Genomic DNA, 8,552 nt, shown 5'->3' on the forward strand with positions numbered 1-8,552 from the left:
ATATTCAAAGTGTTATTTATTGCTGCTCAGTAACCAAATAATACAGCACAAAATAATATTAAAACCAAATAAAAGTCCATTTCTTTCTTTGTGCTTAAAAATAAGTGAAATTTTTGACATTTAAACATAACTAATTTTACACTGTAAATAAATAACAGAACAATGAATAAATAGATAAAAATAAGAATAAATAAATAAATAAATAAATAAATAAAAGTAGTGTTTGTCTAATGCAGGGCTTGAAAATAACTTTTTTACTTGGTAACACCAGTGCTCCCAACTTCAAACATTGAGGAGCACCATTGAAAATGAATGAACACCACTGTAAATTGTATATTAAAAGATTTATTGTATTTGAAAACCTTATCAATTAGGACAAACAAAAACCCGAAACAACTAACTAATTTTGTTATGATTTAAAATTTGTGCAATAATTCTAAAATGAATGTCTAATATTAATAAAATATTAATAATGATAATAATGCTAACAATAAATAAGATTTCTCATTATTATGCTGCATTGAATGTTCTTGAATGTGAGCTATCTGCTATAAAAAGTCCTACTGTTACGTTATGACAAATAAATCAATGGTTTGCATGAAACATTAATGAAGCATTGCAATAAGAAATATACATTTTGCATTTTTGTTTTATACGCATGTCAATTTAATAAGCAGAAAGATTGGACAAAAAAGCCTCACTTCTACCACACTATAAATGTTTTGGGTTTTTTTTTTTTTTTTTTTTTTGGGGTCATTTTAAATGCTTAGTCTTGTTATTTTGCCGATTTACATTTTTCTGTGTTTGTGGAAAAGCAGGATCAGACCATCTGCGCAATACCGTTCTTTGTCATGAGCCGCAGTTTCAGTTTAAACTTAGTAAACATGAGCTTCTTTGGCGAAGATGTACATAGTGTTAGATTTTACATTTAGTGTCCATTTGCGCTGAACCTGCAGTGAATGCAACGCATCAAGATTTGGGCCATTAAACAGCTGATCCACTCCAACTCTTTCAGCACTCTCTCTGAAGTCACTTGATTGATCTTGGCTCATTCACAGCATGAACGCTCTCATTGACGCCATTATTTGTAACTTTAAGTGGGTTTGCAAATCTTGTTTACTTTCCATTGTTTCTTCCTCAAACTTCAGCTGTTTGCTGTTCCCGTGGTCACAAAAGCCCCCTGTGATCTCAATTAGGTGTGCCTTAAAAGCGTGAGCGTGTTGCATTGTGCATGCCACTCCATTGGAACTTGCATGAGCTTACATTTGTTAACAGCGTCAGTCATAGTTAATCCAATGTGCGTGGTTATTAGTCTCGGTGTACTAACTAGCGCACAGTTGACATAACTTTGTTTAGTTGCTGCAGTTTTGTCCTGTGCAGGAGCACGTTGTTGAGAAACCTTTAAGATTAATTAACCGTGACAAATTAAAGCGCGGTTAACAGTGAAACCGGTTAATTGTTGCATCCCTAATTTGAAGTTGTGCAAATACCTGGACAAACTGATCCTTTATTCTGCTATAATATGTCCCTGTAAATATCATTAATAAGAACCAAGAATTATGGGTACATAATGGTTGAATTGTGTGTGTAAAATGAATGCTACAGAGCGATACTGGTGCTGGTACCCGGGTGACTTGTTAGCTTGGTAGGTCACCATGAATGGTGCCAGAGTTGGGAAACAGAGTGGAGCGGAGTTTGAGTCGGGCGAAGGACAGAAACCAGGTAAAACAATACCCAAAACAAAGCGCAGTGTTAAGCAGTGGTAAAAGCATGAGGCTGCTATGGCTTTACACTTCCTGTTAGCTTTTGAAAACAGTATCAGTTGAGTCAGTCAATATCAAGCTGATTTATTATGCATGACAACAAGCCAACCGACCTCTCTCATGGACGACTGCCAGAAGGACGTTGAGAGATGGCCAGAAACGTACACAGTGGCCTCTGGTGGATTTACGAATAATGGCATGTATGAGAAAAATGTACCCCCATTATTGTTTTTGAGACTATCACAACTGTACTTGCTGGTCTCTATTTTTTGGTTCTCATAAATGTAGCCCTGGGCACATATTTCCAATGAGCCTGGGTTGACAAAAGCTGTTCCATACTATCATATGTTTTAGGGGTTTTACATTAATATAGGCATGAAGCCTGTATTTGGATTGATTGATCATTCATTCATTCATTCATTCATTCATTCATTCATTCATTCATTCATTCATTCATTCATTCATTCAGTTGATAGTTTAAATCACTGTCTATACACAAGACCAAAAGTAGTGGTTATTCTTCCATAATAGTGGTTGTTCTTGTCCCTGCAAACATGATATTTTATGTTCTTTCATGCAAGTGCTTCCGTCTTTAAAGGTTCATGACCTTCAGCTGCACTTTGGCATTGAGCATCATGTTGTTTCTGTGCTGATGTGTGTGTCTCTGAGGGTCTAGCAGCATGGTTTGTTCAGCCCAAGAGACAGAGGTCATTTTAGGCCATCAACAGGACACAGGGTCCTCCTCTGAGCACTGACCACATCACTCCTGAGAAACTATCAGATTTCTTTCGTGTTGCACTTTCCAGTTCAGAAGCCGAACTAAAAGAAAGCAGCCAAGCATGCTCTTTTACAGCCATATCCAAGTAAATTTGCTGCGAGATTAAAGTTTCGAGTCTCTGAAAAAAAGAAAAGCTATTACACGGCTCTTCTTTTGTTGGTAATATCAATGCGACATGCTCGCTGTAGGCCTTTAAGTTCTCGCCGTGGTGAAGAAATCCTTTTAAATGCAGATATGTAATTAATTCTTCATGTTTAGGGAATTAAACATATCTTAGAATGCAGAGGCCGGTGTGTAAGCGTGGTAATTTTATTATGTGGCAGATAAAAGAATGGCGTTGACCCCCACCTCCCCAAGACGCTGTATGCTAGCACCATCACAAAACACTCCCGCGCCACTACAAATTCATTTCAGACAGCGAAAATGCAAAGTCCATCCTATGATAATAGAGAACAATCGCAATCAGGGTGCTGATTCTCCAGGGTACAGTCTGCAGTCAGCATAATGCACCCAGGCGGGCTCAGTGAACATAAAGCGCTTTACAGAAACAAAGAAAAGGAGCAAGAGTGCATGCCAACACTTATACATCACAGACATATTATTAACCTTCACACAGCAAGGTGCTCTGAGGGAAACGCTCGACGGAGTGAGCGCTACCGGCATGTTGAGAACGCACACTTTGTCATTCTATATTCCTGCTGAGCTAAATTGAACATCAAGGAAGAATGCAGTTGTGATAATTGTAGCATATCTTATGCAGGTATATAATTCGCGCTTGGTGCCTTTTTTTAATTAAGAAAAACCAAAACGTTTTTTTTCTCCCACTTGCTAGCTCTGGCTAATGTGTTGTAATTGACTCCGCAATTTTCTAATTGTGATTGCCATTTTAATTTTACTCTTGACTGTGCAACTAACAGTGTATAATAATTAAAATGGATTGCATATGCTGTACCTGTATGATTCAGCCAGGCTTGAACTTGAACCATAAGTTAACTATTAAGAAACTAAAAGCCTATGATCCTATGTGAGGTGAGCTGGAAGTGGGGAGTTAAAAATAAGACTTTAGTTATAATGTACATATGTAGTAAAGTGGAATATTTTTATCACCGCATCTGATTCATCTTTCAATTACAAGCGATTTTTATATGTACAAATATTGCATGTAGCCTCTCCAAGTATATTGATTTATGCAAATGCTTTTTGTCTCCTATCTAATCATAGTCTAATCAAAGTCTAATCATAGACTTTTTTAAATAAAACAATTAAGGCTAAATTTGGCATATTAATGAAAATCTATAGATGTCAAACAATAGTTCAAAAATATATCAAATAGACAGATATATAGACAGACATCACATGTGTAGAAATGTAATGTAACGTGTATTTATATAGCACATTTATTGTGTACGCTCATACACCCAAAGCGCTTCACAATCATGATGGGGGGTCTTTCTATTAGCCCGTTTCCACTGAGTGGTACCACTCTGTTCTACCCCTTTTTTGTCACCCTTTGCAAAGAGTACCAAAAAGCCCAAAGAGAACCATAAGATGAAGCTAGACATGCAGCTGAATGCTATTGGTTTACAGAGATATGTCACTCGCAGAAGCAGGACAATGAAAACAAAGGAAGCGGCATTTTAAAAAAAACAGCCGAGACATTACACCGTAATAATAATATATATATACAAAAGGAGAAGCCGAAAAAAACAGCAGCAAATGATGCTTCTGCAACCTAAAACATGAACAAACTGCCATGTTTAACTATTACGATCTCCTTTTGGACTCTGTATGACGAGAAAATGTAAGTATTTTACATTTTGTCAGTTTTAGTCGTACGAAAATGTTCGATTTTTAAAAAGGAGGCGTGGCACCCAACCCCACCCTAAACCCCAACCATCATTGGGTGGTCAAATCTTACTAAATTGAATGTATTAGATTGTACAATATCATACAAATTAACCACTAAATCAAAAAGTTACGAATTGCCATGAGATTGCGTTGGAATGACGGAATGACTTTCTAACAAGAGGCTGCTAAAGATAAAGAGACATATATGAGGTTTGCACTGACTGTGGGCTATATGTCGTGTTGTTTTTGAACCTCAAATAAGGACTAAATATATGCTGTGTGTTGTTTTTCTGTAATTGATAACATCGGAGACTGTAAGGGTCTGTATGTGTTCATTTGTTGCATTTATATTATTTATTTATTTAATGTAATTGCAGACATTATAGTATGCTATTTTACACTATAATTCCAGTACTTTTTTTTTTCTAATTCCTTTTTATTATATTTTAAGTAACATGTACATACGCATTTCCATGTGTCAAATCCAACACAAACCAACAAACAAACAAATGAACAAACAAACCAAAAACAAAACAAAAAGCTTCTCAGTATTTTACATCAAAATACAATATCACCTCTATCTTCTAGTAAAACATTTCCAAATCCACCACCTTTTAAAAACAGCGTAAAAGGTCCCCAAACTCTATCAAAAATTATATATCTATTTCTTATCATATAAGTTATTTTTTCCATTTTCATGTTTGTCACCATCTCTTTCAGCCAACAACCTATAGTTGGTGCACATATACTTTTTACAATTTAAAGAAATAAGCTGTTTCGCTTGTAGAATACATATATTCAAAAACATTTGCTCCATCTTCTTTAACTTGATCTCCTTGGGATATAAATGAAATAAAAAAATTAAAGGAGACATTGGTATAGAAACCTCAAGAATATTTTCTATAATTTCTTTCATACATTTCCAAAAGTTCTGTATTCCTTTACATTCCCATATACAGTGATACAACGTTCCTTTTTGGTCCCTACACCTCAAGCAAGTATCTGGAATATTTTCATTATATTTATGCAATAAAACTGGAGTTATATAAATCCTCATCAAACATTTATATTGTAACAGTTTTAGACGAGTGTTCATTGCAAGTGATTGAGCTTCCTTGCACATCTTCATCCAGTCCTCTGTAGAAATATCCTCCTCAAGATCTAATCTCCAAGCTTCCAATCTACAATTTGAAGATTTCTTTGATGCTGACACCAGCATCTTGTATAATGCAGAAATTGAACCTTCACTAACACACTATAATTGATTTGCAGTTATAATCAAATCCTGTTTATAGAAAGGTTACTAATGAACATTTATACACAAGTGTTTGTGTATAAAGCATCTGTTTTGTGAGAAGTGCTTCTCATATGATATGTGATAAAGTTGACCCATATCGACCTGTACCATACTGTACCAGTCAGTGGAAACGGGCCATATACCACCACCAGGTTGCAGCATCCTCTTGGATGATGCGACGGCAGCCACAGGACAACATCGCCAGTGCTATCACCACACAACAGCTATAGGTGAAGTGGAGAGACAGTCATAAAGCCAATTCGATGGATGCGGATGATTGGGAGGCCATGATCATGATCATGAAGGGGCGAAAGAGGGAATTTGACCAGGACACTGAGGTTATACCCCAACTCTTTTACGAGAAGTGCCATGGGACTTTTTTAGGACCCCGGTTGTGAGTAGTGAGTAACCGGTCTTGGGCTGCAGGGTGATATGTCTGTGGCATGTTGTCATTTGATTCTTGTCTATTGATTACTAGTATATTTTTGGATTATTATTAGACATTTAGAAACTTTCACTGTTAGCCCTATGTTTATGTTTGGACGTCTATTAGACTTCTTTTAAACAACAAAAAAGCTTTCTGGCATATCTGCAGTTTACCCTATGTGCCTTAAAACCCAGAACTATCCCCACATGTGCAGAGATTTTTGTTTTCAAAACAAAAATATTTTATTTTGAAAAACGACATAGTCTGAACTACTATTAAATATCAAGCTTTGCAGGGTTTAAACAATCCCATTGCCTTTGAAATCCACCATATATCTTTTTTCTTGTTGTTGTTGTGTTTTCCTCAATGGCGAATACCTGTTTTCCTCAGATCCCCTCGGGATGTGTGCCTCAGTAATGAAAAAGGTTCCTGCTCAGATTTTTAAGTGTATGGTCCAAGTGGGCCAGACACTTTCTAATTTAGAGGAAATTTGGTAAACTGGCCAGATTCGTTTTTTACCCTGCTCAGCCTGAAGCATCTTGTTGCGGTTTGTGTTTTCCACCCTCGAGTGCAGACAAATGTGGGTCGTTTCCAACCCAACTGTAGAAATTAGCTGATAGACATCAAGGCAGATAACTGAGACCTGCAGCATTAGGACGGGAAAGGACATTAATCTTTCCAAAATTAAAACCCGCGCTGCTGCATTTAGGATTGAGGCCACCACCATACGCCAGCCGCCCGACCGCCAGTTTTGATAAAACTGTTTAAGGAGAGGGGAGATTTAGATAAATTGCCCGCAGTGCTACTATAAGTGCAGTGGAACAGAGGAGGGGTAGGGAGGGTCTCTGTTAACCAGAACACGTGGATATGAGCTGGCTGTTTACAGGGACCCTGCTGAGGCCGTCAAGACCACCAAACTGATAACCTGCTGTTATTGATGTCAGCGAGCCAAAAGTCAGCGCTATCTGCATGTGTTGCATACAATGCTGTGCTTGTGAATGATGGGGTAGGTGCATTCTTACGCTTTAGAGGTGCACGCTGGATTCTTGGCTTTCTTGTCCGAGGTCGACACTAGTGTGGAAGTTCCGCCAAAGCCTGTGTATTGCTCCAATTGCTTGGAGATTTGGAGAGCACAGGCTAAGGGTATTCTTGGCTTTGAATGATCCCAGAGTTCCAGCGGTGAGATCATGGGTGGCCGGCCTGCTTCACGCTCCAGCAAACGCATGAAGAGTGTATATGTCAATCTAGCCAAGCGATGGTTTGTTCAGGATTAGAGATCTCTCGTGCAGCTATACCTGCCGCTGATGTGCTGAGAATAGATCAACGTATGGTGCAGTTTTTGTATTAAAATAAAGGTAACACTTTTCAATTTGAGACACATACAGTAGATAATGCATTAACTGACACAAACAAACAATGAATGGCTCTTGTACAGCATTTATAATTTATAATTCACCATTTACTATTGCATTATTAAAATCCACCACTGTGCTTGGTACCATTAGTTAACACACCATGAGTTAACATCAACTACAGTAGCAGTGAACAACAGTGTTTTCATTAGGTAATGTTAACAAAGACGATTAAATACTTGCATAAATGTACTGTTCATTAAATTAAATCTTCAGTATGCACAAATAATCAACGTTCTACACCATTCCCACTTTTTCGGGGTACGCGACAGGGGTGCCCACTTTCCCTATTACTATTTGCGCTCGCAATTGAACCATTATCAGCTGCTTTTAAAAAAAAAAAAGTTTTCAAGAGAATTGCGAGATGGGGAGTGAAGCACAGAGTTTCTCTGTATGCTGATGACTTGCTTTTATACATAAGAGATCCATTAGTAAGTATTCCAAATATCCTAACCCAAATAAACTTGTTTAGTAAACTATCTGGGTAAAAATTAAATATCACCAAAAGTGAATATTTCCCTATCAATGAGTTGGCTGTAAATATACCATCGTCTCTTATACCTTTTAAAATGTCTAATACATAGATTAAATACCTTGGTATTGCAATCACCAAGTCAACACAAACAATGCGAGAACAAAATCTTGATTCATTAACAGCAAAAGTTAAATTAGATTTACAAAGATGGAGTCACTTACCACTGTCTTTAGCAGTCAGAATACAAATTATCAAAATGAATGTGTTACCAAGGTATTTATATGTATTTCAGTGCCTGCCCATATTCCTTCCTAACTCTTTTTTAAGATCTATCAATGAAATTATTTCATCATTTATCTGGGCTGGTAAAAGACCACGAACAAACAGAATGTCGTTATGCAGAAGCAGACAGGCAGGTGGACTAGGTCAACCCAACTTTATAAGTTACTATTGGTCAGCTAATGTTGATAAAATAATATCTTGGTTCAACTCTCCCCAAACTGGTTGGAGTCAAATGGAGTCAGCCTCTTGTTCCTCTTTATTGAGAGCTTT

The 8,552-nt window shown here is 37.1% G+C and overlaps 1 long non-coding RNA gene across 1 annotated transcript; it reads right to left on the minus strand.

The window, feature by feature from the left end:
• Positions 1–720: 720 nt before the first annotated feature.
• On the minus strand, positions 721–7,422 carry LOC147840798 (uncharacterized). Its single transcript, XR_015508116.1, has 3 exons — positions 5,644–7,422; positions 4,612–4,789; positions 721–4,574 (listed from the first exon to the last, which is right to left on the minus strand). It is a non-coding gene; the product is annotated as an uncharacterized LOC147840798 (long non-coding RNA).
• Between the last annotated feature and the right edge of the window lie 1,130 nt (positions 7,423–8,552).

Source organism: Danio rerio, chromosome 14 (genome assembly GCF_052040795.2).
Source record: "Danio rerio strain M-AB ecotype USA chromosome 14, GRCz13ab, whole genome shotgun sequence".
NCBI lineage: Eukaryota > Metazoa > Chordata > Actinopteri > Cypriniformes > Danionidae > Danio > Danio rerio.